This window comes from Cygnus olor, chromosome 18, assembly GCF_009769625.2.
Source record: "Cygnus olor isolate bCygOlo1 chromosome 18, bCygOlo1.pri.v2, whole genome shotgun sequence".
Taxonomy (NCBI): Eukaryota; Metazoa; Chordata; class Aves; order Anseriformes; family Anatidae; genus Cygnus; species Cygnus olor.
The window spans coordinates 3,001,928-3,011,831 of NC_049186.1; positions in this window are offsets into that span (position 1 = coordinate 3,001,928).

Sequence of the window (9,904 nt, forward strand, 5' to 3'; positions counted from 1 at the left end):
GAGAGATCGGCAACTGTGTAATGGGAAGAGCAGCTTCTGAATCAGCCCAGGCCTTTCACGGCCTTTGGAAGATCAGTGGCATCAACACCAGCATGCAGGGAGGGGAATGAAGCACAGAGAGGGGACAGGCTTGCTCTGATACACCCAAAACACCATGAAGAAACCTCCGTGCCCTGTCCACTAGACCATTTGCCCAAATGTAAGTGCCTGGGCTTAGGGCCGAGGAATCAGAGAGAGATCAGGAATCAGAGGAATCAGAGGGCTGCCCCGACGGAGCTCGGAGAGGGGCCGGACCCCCCTCGCAGGGTGCTGTCACCCAGAGGGGAGCTGGAGCAACCCCGCAGGGTTTCACAGAGGAAGATCTGTACTTTTCACTTGCCTACAGCAAATGTGGGGACTGAGTTAAATCGGCCCGGCCAGTCTCACTTCTTAACCAGCCTTACATTCGTTTGTCAAGGCAGCGTTTGTTTTCAAAACAGCCAACATGACTTATTTATATGTGGTGGTAGCCCGGGTCCTTTTGGTCACATATTCACCTTCAGGAGACCTTTGTAATTTTCCGGGCAGTCCAAACAGTCCATCTTTGGTATTCCCAAACCGATTCTTTCTTATTGCTGCAAAAATGAGTGGAGTTTAAGCCTGATTTTTTTTATATTTATATTTTTACATGGGGAAACTTGAAGGGGTTGCATCATTAACAGCAACTTTATCTGACCTGAATTTGGCTACTGCATAGTTTAAATCCCTTAGGGGACCTTCATTACTACAGCATTAAGGAAGCTTTCGGAGTTTTAAAAATCCTCGTAAATGTTCTTCTCAGAACTACACTATAAATTCAGTTTTTTATCACAAACTTTTCCCCTCCCCAAATAAAAAACTCTCAACTTATTTCACTCTATTTCATGACAGTGTTTTAAAATAGAATTTAATACTCATGAAGTGCTCTGCAAATCAAAGTTTCACGTATGTGGGCTGTACCAAGGGGGGATGGTCTGAATTTGGCCAGGGCTTCTTTTTCTTTTTTTTTTTCCTTTTCTTTTTTTCTATTCTCACTCCATATTATTTGAATTAAACTCCATATGTATGCCAGCAGAGATCAAGATCGGCTGGCACTAGGTGCTATAGAAATACAGCATAAGGCACGGCCCAGTCTATAGGTAACTAAAATCGAGGAGATAAAGCCAAGGGAGGGAGGGAAGCGCTCCTGTCACCACTGTGCACACTGGGAGCAAGGGCACGAAGGAAGGAGTACCCACAAGAATTATCTCCAGCACTGGTGCAGGAGCCTGGGTGCGGGTGCAGGTCCCTCCTGGCAGTAGGTGCTCCCAGGGCAGGGGAGCACGCATCCGGAGCCTGAAGGAGGGGACATGGGACAAGACCCCGGTGATGGAAGGAAGCTGCCTCCATCTCATGATCCCTCCAGGTGGGTAATTGCCCTGGTTTTGGGCTCAGTGGAGAGCCAGTGCTGGACCTGCAATAACCAGCAGTTTGTCTCGTTAAGGCACCGGTGCCAGCTACGTGGGCTGGCGTTGGGCTGGAGAGGGAGCGTGAGGCTGGTGCAAGATGTGCTGCTTGCACTAACATGCCCGTGAGCCCCAGAGAGATGGGGTTTGTTGAGAGAAGAGTTGTTAATTACAGGTATTCTTAGATGACATCTAGTCTGAGATACCTGTATCCCCGAGAAACTGACATGATGCTTATCCCAATTAGAAGCAGGGCAGCCCGTCGCCTCTGAAATGAGGGAACAGAAGCTGCTTTGTGAGAACAGAGGAGAGATTTGGGCCCCCAAAGGTCTCCAAGGAGAAACAAATTGCAAGAGCAAACCGGTCCGTTTCTTTGCTGGAGAGCACGGACACAGCTTCGCCCTGCTGCACAAGCCTGGTGCAAGGCATGCACACGAGGGCATCAGGAAAGGACCCCGAGTCAGCTGGGGGATGCAGAAAGACCTCTCTGATTTTTAATCCGAGGAGTTAAAACTCAGCTTTCTTTTCATTTCTTCACCCCCGTCCTTTACATACACTTGTAATTGTTTCTCTATTCTAGACACTATGAATAAAACTAGTCAACCAGGCATGCAGAGTTTGGTTCTATATTGAATAACTGTAATAGGAACTGATTATTTCCCCATGCAGTAGCGCCAAAGGTCACCTCTGTTTACATTTTTCTCCTCTGCAAAGTCCATGGGTGTAAGCTCGCTCAGTTACAAGCTCCCTTCATGCACACTGTGCTGCTGACCTGGCACCCATCGCCCCGTCCCCTGGGCTCCCCCAGGCTCGGCCGTGGCTGCTGCGTGTCACACGGGGACCGTGTGCGACAGCCCCAACCTCTCCACCAGCGGCTCCAGGGGGACACAGCGTGGACAAAACCTGGTGACCCAACCACACGGGTCTCTGGTTTGGAGGCTGCTCAGCTCTCAGGGTTTGTTCAATGGCTTGGAGGTTTTTTCCTATTAAAGAGACAATGTGAGTGCTCTGCTGAGAGCTCCCTGGGACAGCTGGGGACATCGTGCAGTGCCACCACTCGCAGGCTCTGCAAGGAGAACTCCTAATGAATCGCCCGCACCGTGCCTCTGCCCCTTTTTTTTCTTGCTAACAACTGTTTTTTAAAAAGGAAGCTCAGCAGCTCAGCCATCTCAGAGCCACCATTAATTTAATCTTCCCCCTTTTTTATCGATGGAGCTCCTTTCTCCCTTGCCTTTTGTGTCCCCATGATATATTCCTAAAAGCCGGCCGGTGCCCGTGGGAGCAGTCTCTCACCCGCTGCCCTCCCCAGCTCCCCGCCAGCCCCACGCGTGGTCCTGTGCCCGCTCCCCTCCCTGCCACAAAGCTCCGGCTGTGTCCGGCCATCCCAGCGCCTCCCTCTTCTGCTTTGTTTGCTGCTCCTCATGCGCTGCATTTTCCTCTTTCCATGTAAAAACACATTCGAGGCAGGGAGCGCTCCAGTACCAAACGGTGCAGCCCCTTCCCATGGGGTCGGGCTCCCTGGCATCAGCTCTGCTCTGTCCTACTTTCTCTGCCCCACCACTCGCTCCTCCAGTTGGAAAAATCGCCCTTCCTAGCACACCGTGTTCACCAGACTCCTTGGTTTGAGATCTAAAAGCTTCTTTTACACCTGTATTACAGTGTTGTAACAGTTGCGTTCATTTAGTATTAATTAGCATTACTGCAATTTAGCTCAGTCCTCGAGGACCCCATCACGGCCCAGTTCTGGCAGCGGTGGCACATCGGCACAGCAGGAGGCAGCCCCTGCCCCAGAGCCTGCGCTCTGCAGATGAGTCAGGAGGGAAATATCTTTCTCCCATTATACCAGGGGAAGTAAAGCGCGCAGAGATTTGCGGGGGAGTTCGCAATCACCTCTAATGGTTAAGCTCCCACGCCGAGCCCAGCTCCGTTAATCCTGCCCAGGTGGGTGGCGCAGAGAGGTGCAGGTGCTACGGGGCACCCGCATCATTTCTCATCCCATCGGTGCCCCAGGGCCCTCAGCTTGGTCCCGGGCAGCAGCCACCGGCTGCAGGGCCCCCACTGCTCGCACGTTCCCTACCAGCACCCGCAGGGAGAGGGACTGCCTGTGCCAGCGTGGCAAGGATTTCCCAAATGCAAGAAAGGTTTCGGTTTGCTTAACTTTTAGATTTCTCTTTCGGATCCACTCCCCATCCTGCTGAATTATTTCGTCCTTTCTGAACCAAACTGCCTCCCTGCTCAGTGACTTTCAGTTAGGACAAGGTGTCCCACGGCTCACACAGAAATCCCAGCAGCAAACGGACAGTGGCTGAATTCCTCTTTGCTGTACAAGATAAGCTGTAGGCCAGAGCCAGAGAATATTAATACCTGCTCCAGACGGAACAGGAGGTTGTTTCTTAAGTGGGTAAAAATGGGTTCAAACATGTGGGTGTGTGGCCAGGTGGGCTGGGTGTGCTGGGAGCACACGCTTGCTATAGAAACTTAAATATTTTCTTTAAGGCGCAGCAACTATTCATTTCAAAAAATAATGCCATCGGGTTTCTGAATCTAAACAGGAACACAGAACAGTACATAATGGTCAGTACCTGCAGCTGCAGGAAGTGCCTCGGCAGCGCTTGCGGTCCTACACAGCACGTCCCCCCGCGCGCCCCCCCAGCCACGACTGGGAGGCAGGAGGTTGTTGGTGACATTTGGCTTCTTACATGTCTTTGTGAAAGAGGTTTCTTTACGGTGGTGTTTTTGTGGGGAGAGGAATGGGCTGGAAAACGTTGCTGCTGGAATAGGGCCGGTCCCAACTCTCCCCAGCTGGAGCAGGGTGGGAGGAGGACAGCTTCCCCACATCCCAGCCCAGAGACCCCACAAGGAGCGGGCACTCCAGCTTGGCTTTGAGCACAGGGTTGCAACGCAAAGCTGCTTCCATACAATGTGCTGGGAAAGCTTTCACTTCATCCCAACGGGGAAGAAATATAAATAAAGCAGCCTCAAAAAGTGCTGGGAAAGGCAAGTCGCTCGCTGGCACCTCCAGGCGTGACAAGGGGAGCGCGCGGTTCCCTGCCCTCCTCATGTACCAGGAGCATTCATTTCCCCTGGGTGAACGTGAGCAACCAAATGGGGTAGAAACCAACACCGAATTGGGGCTGGGTCTGATCTCCATAGCACAGACCCTTTTGCTGAGGTCGACGGAGTTTCAGCACTGACAAGGATTACCGCAGATAACCCAACACACTCTATCTGCAGTAATGTCAGTGCCATGAAAAAAAGTGCAGGAAATCTAGATGGAGCCAATTCTTGATGGTTTATTGCATCATCAAGGCTGAGCTGGAGCTATAACAATTGGGGACGTGGAGCTCACAGCGATGCACTCGGACTGGCCGAGCTCTTTGGATGTCCCTTTGTTGCTCAGCTTGCAAATCAGGCTGTGAGTTTGGGAGCCTGACTTTGGATACTCATTTTTAAAAATAATGGCCTTCATTTCTACCAGAGGCAGAGAAAAAAGAAATTGTCTGCCCTGGAAAACAGCCATTCAGAAACAATTTCCCCTAAAATTCTCACTAAGGGTGATGAAAATCCAAAGCAAAGGGGGGGGAGGGGGGAGGAAAAAGAAGCTAGATGAATTAATGCTCTTTTAAAAAACTTTTTACAACTGATTTCTAATGAGGCATGGCCAATGTTGTTGACACGCAATTGGATCAGCTTCAACTGCTGGGACGACTGCTTGATGAATGGGCAAATTCCAGGGCTGGAGACAAACGCTGCCTTCCTCTCCCACAACTCAGCACTTCTCCCACAGACTACTTAAACCTCCACCAGAAACGACTCGACTCTATATTAGTAGTTTAATTAAAAGTTTCCATATGCAAGTTGCCTTTGCTCTCACCAGCTTCTGAATGGGGAAATTAAATGCACAGCAACAGGGAAAGGCTTTGAGCTGGTTTTATGGGGAAAGCTGCTAACCCGCTCCCCTGACGCTTACAAGACACTGACTGTACCCTGCCTGGCCAAAAGACTGCGGCCAGCAAAGGGGCTGTGCCTACATAAAGCAGCTTTCTGTAAGCTCAGCTGCAAATATATGTATTTTTATCCTAAGATGTTGCAACAAAATGTAAAAACAAGAGGGGCATTAATGGCAGGAGCTGCTGCTCTTATTAAAGTCACCGGTATTTGCAGATAAGACACCAGGTGTGCTTTCTGGGGAAAAGACCAAAAGTTTGGGACATTTGCATGCCCATTTCCCAGGGGGCCATCACTTCTTTCTAGCAGCAGAGCCGGGTGCTCCCCGTGCCCGGGGGGCTGCAGGCAGGCACGGCTCCTGCTCTCAGCCCAGCTCTTGGCTGGATGTAACCAAAGCCCAAGTTCAGAGCTTCTCTTCTGAGCCAATCCACCAAGGATGCGTGGCTGTGAGATGCCCTGGCCAGCTCCTTCTAGGAAAAAAAAAAAAAAATGGCTCTTTTGGGGCACTGGAACAAAAGTAAATGAAATGCAAATCTAGCTTCAAAGGACTGTGGGAAACAGAGGGTGGTTTTGCAACATCCCAAGGGTTCAGGCTGCTCGCTGGGGGCGTGGGCAGCCCCAGCTCAGCTATTGTGAGCCCCAGAGGTCTGCACCATGCTGTAACACAGTCCCTACCTAGCAGGCTATGGGGTCAGCCCCATCCTCTTGGCCTTGCCTCGCAACTAGAAACATATTTGGTAATAGGCGGAACAGGTCCCACTGATGGGATGGATGGAGCTTGCCTGAGCATGCGTTAATGGTCGTCTTGTTGGAGCCCTTGTGTGGGAGGAGAGGCCCCAAAGTGCCCTGGCAGCTGTGGGAGCTGCATTTGATCACCCACAGCCTCCTCAGCTGCTTCCTAATCTGCTGGAGGGAAATGAGAGATCCCCCACGGCAGGGCTCCCGACCTTCCTTCCCTAAGCAGAACTCTGAGCTCTGGGGACACAGTTGAAGCCACACAGCTTTTGTAGGTTTCTCTTTAAATAACACTAGCTGTGTCCTCACCCCAAGCCACGGGAGGCCAACCAAAGCACTGATGTCCATCCAAGGTCCTCAGCTCCCCAAGGCACCAGCAGTGGTCCCGATTCATGCTGAGAGCGGGCAGCGCTTGCTGTGCCGGGCCAGGGGAAAGTCAGGTGGCTCCTTTCAGCCCCTAAAGTGATTTAAGATTCGCATAGGCAGCCTGTTTCAAAACTCTTGGCTATAGTCTGTAGTGCCATCAACCATGCACCTTTTATGAGCATTTTATTCATTTCAGAAAGTCATCTGAGTGGAAAAAAAATTATACATATATAAACATGATACAGGGAGCGAGCACCTTACAAATGGGAGCTGGGGCGAAATAAAACCTACTGCAGCGCTTAAAGACTATTCTAAATAGATTCACACCAAGCTTTGCTATTTCATAAAACATTGAAGGGTTTAAATGACTTTAAATACATCTGTAGAAATACAGGCCATATTTTATTAGAGGTGCCAGGTCTGTCTAATCTCTCCTGTGTAAGATGTTCATTTCGCAGTAGCAAAGGCACAGAGATCATTAAGTCCATCTCCAGTGCTAGCGAAGGCAGCCTTTGCCAGCTACCAAACCCTCTCCTCATTAATATTTTAACATTTGAGGTAATGCTGAGGAACTTTCCTTTGTCACAGACACCGGAGAGATTAGCAGTAAATCTTTTCAAAGAGAACCTCGGCATCCTCAGCACCCAGGGACTAGAATTTAAAACTGCACTGGTTCCTGCGCGACCTGCGGGGCAGACACGGCACTGTAGTGGGATACAGCCACCAAAGGTGTGCTTGGCACCCACCAACAGGGGGTACCGAGCCTATAAATGCAGATTTGGGGGTTCTTACAGCTCTGAAGCCTCCAGTGCCAGACAGGATGGGTGAGACAGACCCCAGACGGACCCAGCACGAAAAATTTGCACTTCTGGAAGGCAGCACTGTGAAGCCCGGGGGACAAGCAGGGTACAGAGGGAGCCCTGAGGACAGCCCGGGAACAGTCACCTCCTGTTAGGGATAAATCTGACCCAGTGCCTGCAGAAAGCAAACACCAAAACCTCCAGCTTTAAGAGCAGGAGCAGTGGGGAGGGAGAGTGTCAAAACGCAGAGAGCATTCGAGAGGTGACAAAATCGGCCCAGCAGGCGATGGGGACACCCGGCCGTCCTCGTGCCTGCCTTGCTGGGGACAGCAGAGACATGCCACCACAGAGCTGCGGGAGCGCTGCGGTGCCACTCTCCCTCACCTGGGGCCACCCGCTCCCCCAAATGTCAAGGCTAGGTCCCGTCTGCCCCCTCTGCTTTGTGCTGAAGCATTTTTTAGGGAATTTTGAGGGAGAGGCACTGAAGGAGCTGACTGTCTGAGCAAGGCAGCAGCAGGCTTCATGCAAACCATATCCAAGGGGAAAGTGAAAACCCATTGAAAAACTCAACGAAGAACCAGACCGAGATCCTGCTGCCAGGATAACGTAGTGCTGGAGCTCACACCGGCACTGCTGGATGGAAGGATGATTTGGGGTGAGGAAATGAGAACTGGGGATCCTGGTCCTGTTTCTGATCGCCACAGGCATCTCGTGGCTGCTATGGGGCAAATAAGTTCTCTGCACCTCAATTTTCCTGATCTCTGACATAGGAAAAGGAATTCTCCTCCCAAAGGTCGTGCCTCCCATATGTGCTGGCACGAGTCCTTCCCTGCTTGGTTAAACGGACAAGTTGGAAAAGGAAATAAGGCAAACATCTTGCATTTGGAGGTGTGAGGTCTAGAGAGGACCCTTGATCTCTCAAGCACTGATAAGATGGGAGGGTCAAACAAAACAATGAGGCTTAGAGGTGCTGAAATGGGACAGAGGGAGGCAACCCAGTGACAAAGGGTGACAAACCCTGGGGAACATCGAAAGGCAGAGAGCAGAACCACTACACCAGCATCATGCAGGCACCTCTTGAGAGGCACCAAGGCAATGGGAGGACAGCAAGTGATGAGACAACAGATGTTCTGCCACAAGGACAGCAGAGGGGAAAAAAGCAATTACATGCTAAGATGGCACTCCAGTGCTTGTACGCGTGGCTTTGAAAACAAAGCGAAAACAAACAAAAAAGTCCCACAACACTGGATCTGAAATGTTTTGGCATGCGATGTTGTAATGAATTTCCTCCCCGTGCACGTTTTATGACCTAGTTCATTTGCTGTTTGCGAGCTGCAGCTAATGGGCACGCTGTTGCTGCGGGGCTAGGCAAGGTGTGCTGCTGCACGCACAGGAAGAAGAGAAAGCAAAAAAAACACCAACGCAGACTGAAAAGCATTTGAGTGAAGCAAAATATGTAAATGGAAAGGCAAGCAAGGAAGCCCACAGACTGCAAATGAGTAAGCTCTAGGAGCTATGCAGAAAAGAGGTGCGGAAATACCACCGACCATCAGCATCGCTAAGTGAGAGCGTTTTGGGAGCGGGGCTGGGGTCCTGCACGAGTGCCTGGCCAGTGGGGGCACGTTGATGCCACTCAGCAGGGACCAGGGCTGCTGCAGGGCTTAGAGGAGAAAGTTATTGGCCTTATTTTGCTGGCCTAGTGGGTCAGCCTGTCAGCTGAACCGTTTTATACTGCCCTGAAGTGAATGGTGTTGGCATTTGGCCACCAATTCAGCAGCAGCCTTGAACTCCGCTTTCTCTTCCACTTCAGGTGAGGCAGATTTATTCGCAACTTACCACAGATTTGCAATTCAGTATTTATTTGCAGGATGCCTGGTTCCTTGGGCAGCGATGCTGGGAGCACCAAAGGTTTGTTTTGGATCCCATGTTTATTGCAAAGGAAGGGTTGGTTGCGTCAGATTCCTTCTGGTCACATTTGCTGTGTGGTATACACAAGAAGTGTCTGTTAGGAGTCAATGAAAATACCACTGAGGTTGCATTAACATAGCTAATAGCTGTGTTAATAAATGCCATATAAGAAAATGAGAAGGAATATTTTCAGCCAGGTCTGAAGCTATGTGAAAAATGCATTTGATTAATGAGATCCATTTCTGCCTGAATGGGACCTTTATAATCATCTGACAAACTATCTGTGTCCTATTCTTGCTGGGTAAGTATTTGCAGCTCAGCTTTTTAGAATATATTTCAGAAGATCTGCTGTCTGCTTGGCCTCTCTCACAGACTGCTTGGCAGGAGATGCTGGAGGATATTTGCAGCCTCTGTCCCCTTTGGAGATGGGAACAACAAACTGAAGCCACCAGCAGCTAACACAAGGTGTGTGCGTGGGGGCTCACTCCGTCCCTGTTTGTAAATTATTGGAGCATCAAAAGAAATGCACTTTGCACTGGTGTAAGTAGATGTAAGCAGCCTATTTCTTTCCGATAGGAAGGAATGATATTTGCAGGACAGCAACAGCCCGGGCAGTGCCACAGCTGCTCTGGGATACACACGACCAAACCGCTGGTTTTTCTGTTTTTTGTATCAGAATGTCAG